We start from the raw sequence: 14,976 nt of genomic DNA, 5'->3' as shown, positions 1-14,976 counted from the left end.
AGGTTTCGCTTCTGTCAGTTTTTCTGATTTTGTGTTCCTTCTTTTTTCTTTTTGTACATCATTTCATGTTTCATTCCATGTTGCACGTAGTGTGTGGAAGACGACGACGACCGATTTGCTTGCCGTTCACGCGGGGCCACTCGCGCGTTCGTCCATCACGACGCTGGCTGCAAACTCTGCATCAAAGCCTGTACATAAAGTTTCTGGACATCTGTCAGAGAGTTTTGCATTTTCAAGCACTAATTCCACAACTGGTTCGTGTGGTACGGCGGTCTAGATTGTCTGGATGAAAGCCATCTCAAAATTTCAAAATAGCCGCCATCTTCTAGCTCAGGAATTGTGGGAAGGATCTGCGAGCTCGCCCTCCAAGCTCCGAGCGAAGCGAGCTGCCTCGGAGGTGTCTCTGAGCGAATATCCAAACACAAAGCGGGCGGATCTGAGCCAATTCTCATACGCTCTCGAGCCAGATCTGTGACGACATATCCGCTCCGAGCGCCTCCGGGCGATTAAACATAAACGCCCTTTGGGAAACACTGCTCTACATGTTTTATGTCGCGAGACAACTACGATCTATTGTGGGTTAATTTTGCTCACCTGAAGGCCCTGAGGGTGCTTTAACGTGCGCTGAAATCTCCGCACGTGAAACCAGAACATCAAACCGATCCGAAAACCGGAATGAACGATTATTTTTAGCCGGAATCGAACCGAAAAGGCCGCCGCCATCTTGGAGCTGAACCGGAACCGAACACATTTAGAAAATTGCGGTTGCCGTTTCAAAACCGGTTTCGAAACACCGAGAGTTCCAGACTGAACCTTCTTACCTACCTTGAGTGCCCCAACTTGTTCCAAAAGTGACCGGTTCATGCGACATTTTTTGAATCCCGACTCTTCAATACAAGCGAAAATGCATAGCTGGACGCCCACATCGATGGAGGCAACGTCGAACAACCGCGCTCTGTAGTTGCTGTAGTTTCGTTTTCCTGTTGACAAGCGTTCGAATCGCAGCTTTGCGGCCAGCACGTTGGAAGGCTCATACCTGAACCTTTTTCTAAAGTAAAAAGGTGATCTGGTTGAAGGCCATTTGGGGAGAAAACAGAGTTTGTACTAATATAATATTCCGTGATATCTTTACTGTTACGTTAGGTCATTTTGCAGAGGAGCTGATGCTTCAGTACCTGAGGTGATCTTCATGCAGCAAAATAAATATCGAATTACGCACAAGAACTCGTCAAGATTTTTGGGCTTTTCGCTGCGCAGAGAGCAGGCGCTGGGCTTCGAAATACGCCGCTGCCTCGGCGAGCCGGCGCAAGACATAATCACCGTAGCAATATGCCGCCACACCAGCAGGCAGATTACTCGGCAATAGGAATAGCGAATAGCCAACCAATCAGCACCTGCAATCTGCAGAGGAAAGCAGGTCCGTCGACAGCGCACAGCACGAATGCAGCGCCATCGACTAGGCGAGCCTGATCCTGATCCTGCTTGATATTCCCGCAAAACGTACTACGTCTTTGCAAATGCGTAAAATTGCACATGAGAGTTGAAGGCGTATACCAAAAGTTTGAGATTCTGAAAGTAAACGACAATATACGAGACCGATCCCCCATTTGCCACCGATGTCCCAAGGACGTCTACATGATGTTACCCTCAGGACGATGAAGACATCCTGAGGACATCCTGAAACATAATTTTGACATACTTGGGATGTACTCAGAACTGCCAAAATAACATCCGCGCACGTCCCAAGGAAGTCCATAGTACGTCAATGACGACCTTTTACGGACCTCTAGTGGACCTTTTTCGCGTGCCTTAGCCAGGCTTACTGGCGTTCTCTGAACATTACATCAACACCGCACAGCAGTGCGTATCAGTGGCACAAACAAGCAACATAAGATCAAACACTTTATTTCGTATGAAACTGAGCGTCATAGCATCGTATTACCTCACCAGGTATTATATCACAGCGTAACATGACCAGCATTTTTTTCGCATTATTATTGAGAACTTACATGTCTTTGAAAACATGATGTCCATGAACACACACAGCATCGGTCCACAAGGGGAAAAACTTAAAGGTATATGCCCGCAATGTCCGAAGTGCGACGCTGAAACATATGTTGAAGCACTGGCATAACCGACGACCATGCTGCACTGTGTTTCGTACAACTGGAGATTTGCGATGTGTCCAGCTTGCCTTTCGTGCGCAAAAATTAACGCTATCCAACTTCGGCTATATTCACTTTTCGCCACGGACTCCCTTCCCTGCCGCGTCATGTGAGCTTAACCTGCAAGAAATGTAATTTCAAAAACACTGCTACTACAGCAAAATGTCACTGTGAAGTACGCATCGACGTATACGCATACCTTTAGACACAGCGCCTATGGTTGCAGTCTGCAGTAGCCTAGCATTCTCCCTATCAACAGCCCTATTGCCTGCGAAGACGGGAAACGCATGGATAACCACGTAGTAGGAACGTGAATGCCTCGCACATTCACTACATACCTTCAAAACGGGTAAAATCTTGAAAATGACGCGGGCGACGCCACTTGGAGATCCATAATTCACATTCATCCGCTACGACGTTTCCACACATCTGTAAAAGAGTCAACAAGGTGCGACACATTGTACTTCCCTGCAAATTCTTTATCAAAATCACTCAGCATTTTTTACATACAGTGGCACAGCCGTAAAGGCTTGTGCTGCCGTGGAGCACATGACGAAGTTGCACGGGTGAAGCGTATGCCCAATCTGTTTCGCAGTAAACACAAGTCACTAAAGAGCTCTGAAACGCACTTTAGCGTAACTTACCTGATGTCTTTCAACATTTCTGTGACCTTCCCACGTCGTGAGTGTGCTGTCCCAGCCGCGTTGTTCACCGCAATGAATACGTCGAAAGTATCTGAAATTCATAGATTAGACATTAGTAACGGGGCCACTGACGATGTTGCATCTTCGCCTTGAAAAGTGCTGGTAGGGTCACGAGTACACTTAGCTGAAAGATAAAGCATAGGGTAATAGGAATCAAATGGGTAATAATCACACTGCTAGCATAAAGTAATAGAACCCACACGCTAGGAATGATACCAAACAAAAGTTGCACGAATCGTACAAACATAGAACTAACCTTTAATCTAAGAAATCGCAAGGCTTCTGGACCTATCTTCCAGGGTGCACACATAAAAGCACCCCCAGGCAACACTAGTAGGGCATAAAAACACATTCACAGCAGCCCAGGGCACCAGAGCAACGACGGAAAGCGAGACAACGGGAGCCAGAAAAAGGCGTGCGAACGCAACGAAGCTTGCAAGCGAAATGGACGCCGCCCGCAGCGCAGAAACGGCAGGAAGGCCACCTGCCCGCCAGGCCATGCGCCATGCCCCAGCGCCCAGGCGCTCCTCGGAATGTAGCAAGGGAACGGAAAGTCGCGCGAAGACGGGACCAACGCTATCGGAAAGAGGACGTTTTCCTCTTCAAAAACACATCTCAATCACCTTCCTACGCCAGCAAGAACCCGATATCGAAAAAAATGCCCCAGGCCCATGTATCAGAGAACCGCCATTGCCACGGTGTTCTAACTCGAGAACCGAGAGGGATAGAAAGATGCGGCAAGTTTCTACGCGTTTCCCACGTCGAGTGCGTGTGCCCATTAAAAGGAAGTCGGATCCGCCGTGGGCTTCAAGCCTGAAGACAGGGACAAAAATCGGTGAACGGTGGTCGGTGTCAGGAATTTCGAGAATGACGTCTTAACCACTGGAAATCGACGGCTGGTCTCAATTGGAAAGTTGTAGAGCAGGGAACAGAGCACGCGCACACAAAATTTCGACTAAATCGGACATCGGGTAATCGACTTACGACACCGAAAAGTGGGAAGCGTTTCAGGGTGGCTCTAGCCAGCCTCGCAGCTCGTCATGCTCTTAAGCCGATATCGGGAGAACGGAACATTGCGCGCCTGCGGGACAAACGCTGTTGGAAAGAGCACATTGAGACCTTCATAACGAAGGCAAACATGACCATGTGGCAGCAACGGGAAGGCTTTTTTGGGGGGGTGGCGGGGAAGCCGCTGGTCCCATGTATTGGGAGGAGTGTGAACGCGGAATCCTCTAACTCGAGAACTGCTAAATTTAGAGAGACGCGGTGAATTTTATCACGTGCTCCGCGTCGAGAACAGTGGGTTGTCCAAGTATGAACCCTGTCCGAGGCGAACTTCTTTCCAACAAGGGCACTGAAGTACGGAAAAACGAATTTTACTAACGCGTCTCCGCCTACGAGTTCGAAACCACTACAGATCAGTTCCTGTGTGATTTGCGCGATCACACAGCTAATCCAGGCCCGTTCGGACCTGAATTTTGGTCTCGATCCAACAGTCCGGGCGGGATTTACAAGACTTTGAAGGTGTCAGAAGCACCGACAGTTGCCTAGAATTTTCAAATATCTGGACAACCGCCAGGATTTCTCACAAGCCGCAAGGTGCACGCGTAGGGGAATGGAAGGGAAATTCGTCACAAGAAACAGCATCCCGATATCGCCGCTGTAGGCCAAGATATTAGACACGGGAACCATCGCGAAACACCGCGATGTCACTCTGATGGGGTTAAACCATCACTGGATGGCTAAAAGACGCCGCGGTATCAACCGCCACCTCAAGTGGCATGTGCAGTGCTCAGTTGGAACCTCTATGCATATCTGATCTATTCTGACCGATGGTGTCACTACGGTGCCGTAGGGGACCTGGGCACATTCTTCTTAATTGTCCATGCTACCAACCTTCCCGAACCGCGCTCTCTCAGATCCTTAGTCAGTTGGAATTTCACCCTTTCTATCTCTATGAAAATTGCTTGGCCCCTGGTGAAATCCAGCCCATCAACACTCTGTGACGAGAGCTTTTTTGGTCTTTTTAGACACGTCAGGACTTCGATCCTTATGGTGAAGGGGCACATTTCATCGCATTTTATGCCAGTGGGCTCGGGTATCCACATTAGCGACGAAACTCCTCATTATTAACCTTAGAAATAAAGTTGTTGTTGTATTGATACTTTAGGCCAATTCCTTCAATTGGTTTCGCATTCTTTGAACTGGTGCAGTGTATACAAAACATGTTGGATTACATTAAATCAAGTGGAAATCAGCGTTTAGCATTTATATCCATTAAGCCAATTCATTGAATTCCTTCTTTATTCCGTGGGTACGGTCTTCGCCACACAGCATAGTGGAACATGATGTCGCGAGCTTCTCTTCAAAAACCCTGATTCTGTCAGTGAGGAACTTGTACCTGACGGCTACATAATGAACGAGTTGACTGTCTGATTTGTCTTTGGATCTGGTTGGAATTGTGGCGACAATTCAATGATGTTATGTCTTCTCGTTCTGGCAGGGAAGCACATCTAGAGATGTAGTTGTGTGTGTTCCGTTCTACATGGAGATATTGCAAGAGATATCGAGGTCTTCTCGGCCTTCCCAACTACCTTTATTAGCACTACAGTAAAAGGAAACAGAAGCTAGATACTGTGGTACATCTGCTAAGCTCGGACCATGTCGGGAGTTTCTTTGTAAATTCAGATGAATAATTTTTGTGTGTTGCCACTTCGGTAACACGGATAAAAATTAGTGTCACTGTTTTAGTTTCTTGCTGCACGCTGTTGAACGTTATCATAAGGATACAAAAATATAATGAGCATCGAAAGTATGTTTGTATTCTACTTCTAAATCAACATCCGATCGGGACGCCATTTCGAAGTCCCAGCGATATCATTAAAATACATCCTGGCTAGACAACGCTAGGACGTTTCGAATGACGTCTTATTTACATCATTGGGACATTTTTCCCGGATCAGGACTTCGGGATCTTTTCAGGACGTCCATGGGACATCGGTGGTTTACTGGGAGACGACACAGTTCGACATTTGCAGACGACAGTCCTCCATGTTCAAGCTTACCTCCACCCGAGTGTTCTGCGTGTGAATAAAGGTCTTAAAAACTGTTATTGTGAACCAGCTTTTGAGTACAAAGCTCTGGTTAACTGTGTTTTCAAGTATAAAAGGGAAGATACTCCAAAGAAAGCGGAGAACTTTCGAGTTGACGTACCCCGCTGCGGGTTTCCACGACGACCTAGCAGGAACCATTTGTTTGGTAAATACCCTCTTTTTCTTTGTAAAAGAACTATCCTACGTAGTAATAAAATAAATTATATATATATATATATATATATATATATACATAGTTGAAATAAATGGGAGACAGAAGACGAAAGTAGGGGAAGTAACAAAAAAGGGGTTTATTAAAACTTAAAAATCATAAAAGTTAGGGAGGATGTCTACGTTACGGCGGAAGCTCCGCCTTCTTCGGGACAAAAGAGCTAAATGTGGCCACATTTAGCTCTTTTGTCCCGAAGAAGGCGGAGCTTCCGCCGTAACGTAGACATCCTCCCTAACTTTTATGATTTTTAAGTTTTAATAAACCCCTTTTTTGTTACTTCCCCTACTTTCGTCTTCTGTCTCCCATTTATTTCAACTATAATTACGTAGCCGTCCGATCAAACTCCAACTTCTCAAGATATATATATACTTATATATAATCAAGGAAAAAAAGCCATTAAAGAAACAAGTAAATGGCACTAGACGTGTTTGAAATTCAAAATTGCAGATTAAGATGGCTTCTGTGGCTGCACGCAGAGAAACAGATACTCATGGAACGATGCGACAGCACCAGAGGACACGTGTTTCGCCGTGTTTGCGGCTCGTCAGCTCTGGGTAGCTACGCATCGTTCGGAATTGGCAAACCAGGGGTCGCTCGAGCTCGAGGGGTCGGTATTGGCTACTCTTGCTAGCGAGAACGACCGGTCGAGATGTGGGACGGGCGGCACAATATCACGACTTACCAGGGTGTCGAACCGAAACGTTTTTCGTTCCGGTTTTCGCTCCAGTCCTATCATAAACGGTCCGGTACCGGTTCTGCTCCGGAGCAAAAAAATAACGGTTCATACCGGTTTTAACCGGTTCCGCTTCTGGTTCGCATATTCATTCCCAGAAAAAAAAAAAATGTTGCAAAATGTAAACCCTTTTATTCCGCATACATGGTGTGAATAGGCAGCAGTGAAATTGGTAGCTCCTGGTTCCTGTAGGTAACTGTCTGTTCAAATAGGCGTTCTCTTCTCTTGAAGCGCATGATACAGACGGACTTGTTTGTCGTGACGTCATACGTAAAGTACTTTCTTGCTGGATTGGTGCGATCGCGTCCCATCCGATTGTCTGTTGCTGCTGGCCAGCCGCCTAGTCAGGGACGTTTCCGTTTTGCGGCTGGTCCACATTTCTAGTCGAAATGGAAATAAAATGCAATGAAATGAAAAAAATGCTTCCTTGCCAGCAAGCATCACCGCACGTGTACAACGCAAATCGAGGAACACCTTCACTCACAAATGCAATCGACGGCTCAGTTTTCTTTTTTCGTGTCCTGTCCACAAAAGAGGCGGCAGTTCGCACGCGCTTGCCCTCGCAGACACGTAAATGTACAGGGTCTTACCCTATAAAAGTCTACCCCCACCGGCATGCCGTGCTCGGTAATTACTTATGACTATGGGAGTCGCACATTTTGCGCTATAACTTTGTGTTGCGGTGCTCAATCACTTCGATATTTACCATGATTGAATGTCCTCATGAGTTTTATACGTAGGCAACACAATGTGCCACCTGCATTGAGTAATTGGCGAGCACGGCATGCCGGCCCGGGTAGACTTTTATAGGGTAAGACCCTGTACTATTCAACTTCGCTGATCGTCGCTGTTTAGTTGAGGAGAGTTTGGGCGGATGAAATTAAAACGAACGCTACGGCACATTCGTAGAGAGTCAGAACCGGTCACATATACCTCTAAGTCTATTTGCGCGAACGATAAAATGCTACAAAGGGAGCCTAAGGGTCACAGTATACCGACATACATTCCACCGTAACCGTAACCCTCGTAAAGTATCCATGACATGACTTCAGAACACACGACGTCAGTTTCATTCGCCTATTCGTAGTCCAAACCGACGAAGTTTTTTCTTGGACCAAAAACCGTTAAACAAATTTTTCGGTTTCCTTCCTGAGCGAAAAAAAAAAAAAAAAAAACGTATACGGTTTCGATTCCGTTCCGGTTCACACCAAAATAGCGTTTTTTTTTCTTTCGATTTTCGGTTCTGGTTTTCGGTTCGCTCCGGCACCCTGCGACTTACTACAGGCCTACATGTTTTCCCGCCCATTTTAGTCCAGTGCCATGTGATTTAATCCAGGTGCCATCTGAAATAATCCGGACGCCTTTCAGTTTCCGAGTGTCACCTGAAATAATCCAGGTAATATTCAGTTTAATCCGGGTGTCATCCGATATAATCCAGGTGACAAGTAAAAGTTAAAAAAAAAACGCTGATGGGACTGAAGTTCTGCCGTGTTTTACGTTGAACATTCGCACTACGCCAAGATTTTGGGAGTTGGAGCGGGAGTACAGCAACCGGATATCTGGGTCTGCTATATGATATCTTCTGACTGAGCTGTGGGATATTCCGCGCGGGTAGATGAGCACGAAAGGGCATGACTCCCATAGCAGACGACACGATTGGTCCTGTCGTCTGCTACGGAATATCTTGTGACAAAGCTGCAGGATGTGCGTGATGTCTCTCCGTGCTCTTCAAACCGCAGGGAATATCCTGCGACTGAGTCACAGGATATTCCATAGCAGATGACAGGACCAATCATGACATGACAGGACCAATGACAGGTGTCGTCTTCTATATGTGCGCCATGCCTTTTCGTGCTCTTCTAACGGCGGGTGATATCCTACAGATCAGTCACAAGATATCTTTTCGCAGACGACAGGGCCACTGGTGTCGTCTGCTATGAGCATCATGCCGTTTCGCGCTCTGCTAACCGCGTGGAATGTCCTGCAGATCAGTCACAAGTTATTCCTTAGCAGACGACATGACCAATGGTGTCGTCTGCTATACTTCTGCTCAACGAACTTCTGCTCTGCGAATGTTCAACATACGAGGCGCCTTATATACGACGCCTTACGCCTTATACGACGCATACGAGACGCCTTCCATGCTTGTAAGACGCAGCAGACCTTGAGTCCCGTCAACTGCTTTTTACTTTTCCTTACACTACATGTCCGTAGAATATTCTGCACTCTGCAGGGATGTCCCTCGTGTGAATACAAGGTTATAGTGCTTAAAGACACCATGAATTAATTCAGATGGCATCCGGATTAAATTGAATAGTATCTGGATTTTTTTAGATGGCGCCCGGATCAAATTGAATGGCTTTTGGAACATTTCAGACGACACCTGGACTAATTCAGATGGCACTTGGACTAAAATGGACGGGAAAACCTGCAGATTGTAGCAATTATGTCAAGGCACCCCTTCCCAGCGCCGCTAGCGGAGGCTAGCGGTGGCGCAGCTCATCGGTCCGGTAATTGCTTCCTCAATTTCAACAATACTTCGTACTTCAGTTTACCTTAGTATTTTTGTACAAGCGGTAGGTGTCCCACACTCTAAGAAAAAAGGTCGAAATGGCTACTACATGTAGTGTAGTAACGGTTGTCGCAGAATTCTACTACATTTATAGCAACCACATGTAGTAATGAGCTGGGTAGCAAACATTACTATGTATGCAGTTACTACCCTTGGCGACCAAACGATAGTAAAATTTACTGCCTCTAAAGGTTGTAACAGCTGTCGCAGAATTTTACTGCTCAGGCGGTAACCGCAGGTAGTAATATGAAGAGTAGTAGCCATTGCTACCCATACATTTACTTTGCCCCGAGTTGCAGGCAGTATCCACACGCACGAGGCTGTGCACTGTGCTTCGTGATGCTTGGCCAGCATGTGAGATCTTCGTGTGTTCTCTGTAGCAAAGAAGAAGGAGCACAAAACAGTCTTACAGTGGGGGTGATGGCCTTTATTCACTCTCCAGAGATGTCAGAAGTTGGATGGCCAGTGATGACAGAACGCTGTGGCGTACTCCAATCAGATACGCAATAACAATCCAGGTATTCCTTTGTTTCGGGCTGTACTTCACGTCGAGGATCCAGTAAAATTCCAACGCTGTTGCAACGGCGCTTATCGCGTCAGACATCTCCATGTCAAACTGTTCAAATTTTACCCGGATGTTGTTGGTCTCGTGAAGCTTTCCATCATACACCAGTGACGGGTACACATCCTGTAAATGGAAAACAAAGCTGCATTAAATAGGCACATGTATTCAGAAGCTCAGAGACGAGGAACACAGAAATAGTCAAGCAAGGTGGCCGCTTTTTCTGAGTATGGCACACAAGATTATACACGAAACTGCTTGCATAATTGTCCACTTGTCAAAGTAAAAGCATTCAAATGTCAAATTCAAATTCAAGCGTTAAAGTAAAAGCATCATTCAAATTTCAGGGGGACTCAAACGACGTTCGAATTAAAAAAGTCTGAATTAACGAAAATGCAAGGAAACACATGTCCAATGCTGGCAAAAACAGGAATCGCCCATCGTTGACTTGAAAAAGAATTTCGCCAAAACTATGGCGATTTCGCAAAAATTCGCAGAATTCGGTATGCAGCGCGAAATTGGCAATTGGACAATGCTTGGCACAGAATTTTGTGGAAGTGCACAATTTGAATCCGTCCGTAAAGCGGGCTTCTCCCGCCACACATCAAAGCGTTGCGGGAAGCCCACTTTACAGAACAGTTTTCAGCAGGTCAAAACTTTGCATGCAATAGTCCAGCTGTGGCAGTGGTTTTTTATGGCAAAAATCCCTTCCGGAGACTATTTTTTGCTTAGGGGCGGCCGTCAGTTTGAGCTAACCGTAGTGGGAGCGATTTGCATGTGAATTAATGACAGGCTTATACAGGGGTAAGGACCATGTTTTTCGGCTGCGGCAAACCTTAAATTCCGCGGCACGACTCCCTAAATTCTGTGATTTTCTGTTGCAACAGCAAAAACCAGTGCTTGTTCAAGCATTCCTTATGGTTTGGCAACAATAGTGTCCTGCTTTCACGTACCAGTTGGTCTACACAGAGGATACATACACGTGATATTCCTTCCCAGCCAATACCCCAGATGGTGCTCTTTCTGTCACGGCCATATATGAGCAGGATGAGTAACCTTCTGTTAGCAATTTAATTTCAGCTTTAATGACTGCAAAATAGGTATCACTCACAAAGACTATTTGAAAAAAGTACGTCTCAACCACAGCATGCAAGGTATAACCACTGCACCACCTGCAAACTGTCCTGTAAAGGCAGCCCTCTGCAGTGCTTACGTGCGCCAGGAAGCCCGCTTTAGATACAAGCACCACAATCATATATTCAATTTTCGAAAAAATTCCGAGTTCAGGAGGAATACTGCGTATTCACATGTGGAAGGCGAATTTTAAGGGGAGCACTCTGATTGGCATACATTACCTCTGGCTGGCTTGGCAGTATTGTTGCATGAATTGTGATGTACCATCTTGCTTCAAGTTAACTCCACTTCCGTTCAGCTAGGGGAATATTCTCATGTGGTAGGCAAATTTTAAGGGGAGCATTCTGATTGGCATACATTATCTCTGGATGCTTTGGGAGTTTTGTTATATTGTGATGTACCATCTTGCTTTAAGTTAACTCCATTTCCTTTCAACTGGGGGAATATTCTCATATGGTAGGTAAATTTTAAAGGGAACATTCTGATTGGCATATTTTATCTCTGGCTGCCTTCGCAGTTTTGTTATATTTTGAAGTACTATGGCACTTTCAGCTAACTCAACTTCGTTTCAGCTGGGGGAATATTTTCATGTGGTAAGCAAATCTTAAAGGGAGCATTCTGTTTGGCATACATTATCTCTGGCTGCCTTGGTAGTTTTGTTATATTGTGTTTACCCATGTTGCTTTAAGTTAACTCCATTTCGTTTCAGCTGGGGGGATATTCTCATGTAGTAGGCAAGTTTTAAGGGGAGCATTCCGATGGCATACATTATCTCTGGCTGGCTTGCCTGTGTTGTTGCATGTATTGTGATGTGCCCATCTTGCTTAAGTTAACTCCATTTCCTTTCAGCTGGGGGAATATTCTCATGTGGAAGGCGAATTTTAAGAGGAGCATTCTGATTGGCACACATTAACTCTGGCTGGCATGGCTGTGTTGTTCTATGTATTGTGATGTACCCCCATCTTGCTTTAAGTTAACTCCATTTCCTTTCAGCTGGGGTATATTCTCATCTGGAAGGCAAATTTTAAGGGGAGCATTCTGATTGGTATACGTTAACTCTGGCCTGTTTTGCTGTGTTGTTGTATGTATTGTGATGTACCCATCTTTCTTTAAGTTAACTCCATTTCCTTTCAGGAAGGGGAATATTCACATGTGGAAGGCGAATTTTAAGGGGAGCATTCTGATTGGCATACGTTACCTCTGGCTTGTTTTGCTGTGTTGTTGTATGTATTGTGATGTACCATCTTGCTTCAAGGCAACTCATTTCCTTTCAGGAGGGGGAATATTCTCATGTGGAAGGCGAATTTTAAGGGGAGCATTCTGATTGGCATACGTTACCTCTGGCTGGCTTGTCTGTGTTGTTGTATGTATTGTGATGTACCCCCATGTTGCTCTAAGTTAACTCCATTTCCTTTCAGGAGGGGAATATTCTCATGTGGTAGGCAAATTTTAAGGGGAGCATTCTGATTGCATACATTATCTCTGGCTGGCTTGGCTGTGTTGTATGTATTGTGATGTACCCATCTTGCTTTAAGTTAACTCCATTTCTTTTCAGGAGGGTGAATATTTACATGTGGAAGGCGAATTTTAAGGGGAGCACTCTGATTGGCATACATTATCTCTGGCTGGCGTGGCAGTATTGTTGTATGAATTGTGATGTACCCATCTTGCTTTAAGTTAACTCCATTTCCTTTCAGCTGGGGGAATATTCTCATGTGGAAGGCAAATTTTAAGGGGAGCATTCTGATTGCATACATTAACTCTGGCTGGCTTGGCTGTGTTGCTGTATGTATTGTGATATACCCATCTTGCTTTAAGTTAACTCCATTTGTTTTCTGCTGGGGGAATATTCTCATGTGGTAGGCAATTTTTAAGGAGAGCATTCTGAATGCCTACATTATCTCTGGCTGGCTTGGCTGTGTTGTTGTATGTATTGTGATATACCCATCTTGCTTTAAGTTAACTCCATTTCCTTTCAGGAGAGGGAATATTCACATGTGGAAGGCGAATTTTAAGGGGATCACTCTGATTGCATACATTATCTTTGGCTAGCTTGGCTGTATTGTTGTCTGTATTGTGATGTACCCATGTTGCTTTAAGTTAACTCCATTTCCTTTCAGGAGGGGAATATTCTCATGTGGAAGGCGAATTTTAAGGGGAGCATTCTGACTGGCAGACATTAACTCTGGATGGCTTGGCTGTGTTGTTTGTTGCATGTATTGTGATGTACCCTGTTGCTTTGAGTTAACTCCATGTCCTTTCAGCTGGGGGAATATTCTCATGTGGTAAGCAAATTTTAAGGGGAGCGTTCTGATTGCATATATTATCTCTGGCTGGCTTGGCTGTATTGTTGTATGTATTGTGATGTACAATGTTGCTTTAAGATAACTCCATTTCCTTTCAGCTCGGGGAATATTCTCCTATGGTAGGCAACTTTTAAGGGGAGCATACTGATTGACATACACTACCTCTGGCTGGCTTGGCTCTGTTGTTGTGTTTATTATGATGTACCCATCTTGCTCTTAGTTAACTCCACTTCCTTTCAGCTGGGGGAATATTCTCAAGTGGTAGGCAAATTTTCATGGGAGCATTCTGATTGCATACATTATCTCTGCCTGGCTTGGCTGTGTTGTTGTTTGTATTGTGATGTACCCTCTTGCTTTAAATTAACTCCATTTCCTTTCAGGAGGGGAAATATTCACATGTGGAAGGCGAATTTTAAGGGGAGCATTCTGATTGGCATACATTACCTCTGGTTGACTTGGCAGTATTCTTGTATGAATTGTGATGTACCCATCTTGCTTTAAGTTAACTCCATTTCCTTTCAGCTGGGGGAATATTCTCATGTGGAAGGCAAATTTTAAGGGGAGCATTCTGATTGCATACATTAACTCTGGCTGGCTTGGCTGTGTTGCTGTATGTATTGTGATATACCCATCTTGCTTTAAGTTAACTCCATTTGTTTTCTGCTGGGGGAATATTCTCATGTGGTAGGCAATTTTTAAGGAGAGCATTCTGAATGCCTACATTATCTCTGGCTGGCTTGGCTGTGTTGTTGTATGTATTGTGATATACCCATCTTGCTTTAAGTTAACTCCATTTCCTTTCAGGAGAGGGAATATTCACATGTGGAAGGCGAATTTTAAGGGGATCACTCTGATTGCATACATTATCTTTGGCTAGCTTGGCTGTATTGTTGTCTGTATTGTGATGTACCCATGTTGCTTTAAGTTAACTCCATTTCCTTTCAGGAGGGGAATATTCTCATGTGGAAGGCGAATTTTAAGGGGAGCATTCTGACTGGCAGACATTAACTCTGGATGGCTTGGCTGTGTTGTTTGTTGCATGTATTGTGATGTACCCTGTTGCTTTGAGTTAACTCCATGTCCTTTCAGCTGGGGGAATATTCTCATGTGGTAAGCAAATTTTAAGGGGAGCGTTCTGATTGCATATATTATCTCTGGCTGGCTTGGCTGTATTGTTGTATGTATTGTGATGTACAATGTTGCTTTAAGATAACTCCATTTCCTTTCAGCTCGGGGAATATTCTCCTATGGTAGGCAACTTTTAAGGGGAGCATACTGATTGACATACACTACCTCTGGCTGGCTTGGCTCTGTTGTTGTGTTTATTATGATGTACCCATCTTGCTCTTAGTTAACTCCACTTCCTTTCAGCTGGGGGAATATTCTCAAGTGGTAGGCAAATTTTCATGGGAGCATTCTGATTGCATACATTATCTCTGCCTGGCTTGGCTGTGTTGTTGTTTGTATTGTGATGTA

The 14,976-nt window shown here is 45.0% G+C and overlaps 1 long non-coding RNA gene across 1 annotated transcript; it reads right to left on the bottom strand.

Annotated features, from left to right (window-relative positions):
- Nucleotides 1–1,907: 1,907 nt before the first annotated feature.
- Nucleotides 1,908–2,867, bottom strand: LOC135383939 (uncharacterized). The gene is made up of 5 exons (XR_010420168.1): nucleotides 2,810–2,867; nucleotides 2,676–2,749; nucleotides 2,504–2,594; nucleotides 2,365–2,433; nucleotides 1,908–2,285 (listed from the first exon to the last, which is right to left on the bottom strand). It is a non-coding gene; the product is annotated as an uncharacterized LOC135383939 (long non-coding RNA).
- Between the last annotated feature and the right edge of the window lie 12,109 nt (nucleotides 2,868–14,976).

This window comes from Ornithodoros turicata, chromosome 2 (genome assembly GCF_037126465.1).
Source record: "Ornithodoros turicata isolate Travis chromosome 2, ASM3712646v1, whole genome shotgun sequence".
NCBI lineage: Eukaryota > Metazoa > Arthropoda > Arachnida > Ixodida > Argasidae > Ornithodoros > Ornithodoros turicata.
The sequence above is the reverse complement of the archived record's forward strand: the minus strand, read 5'-3'. Positions and strand labels throughout refer to the sequence as shown.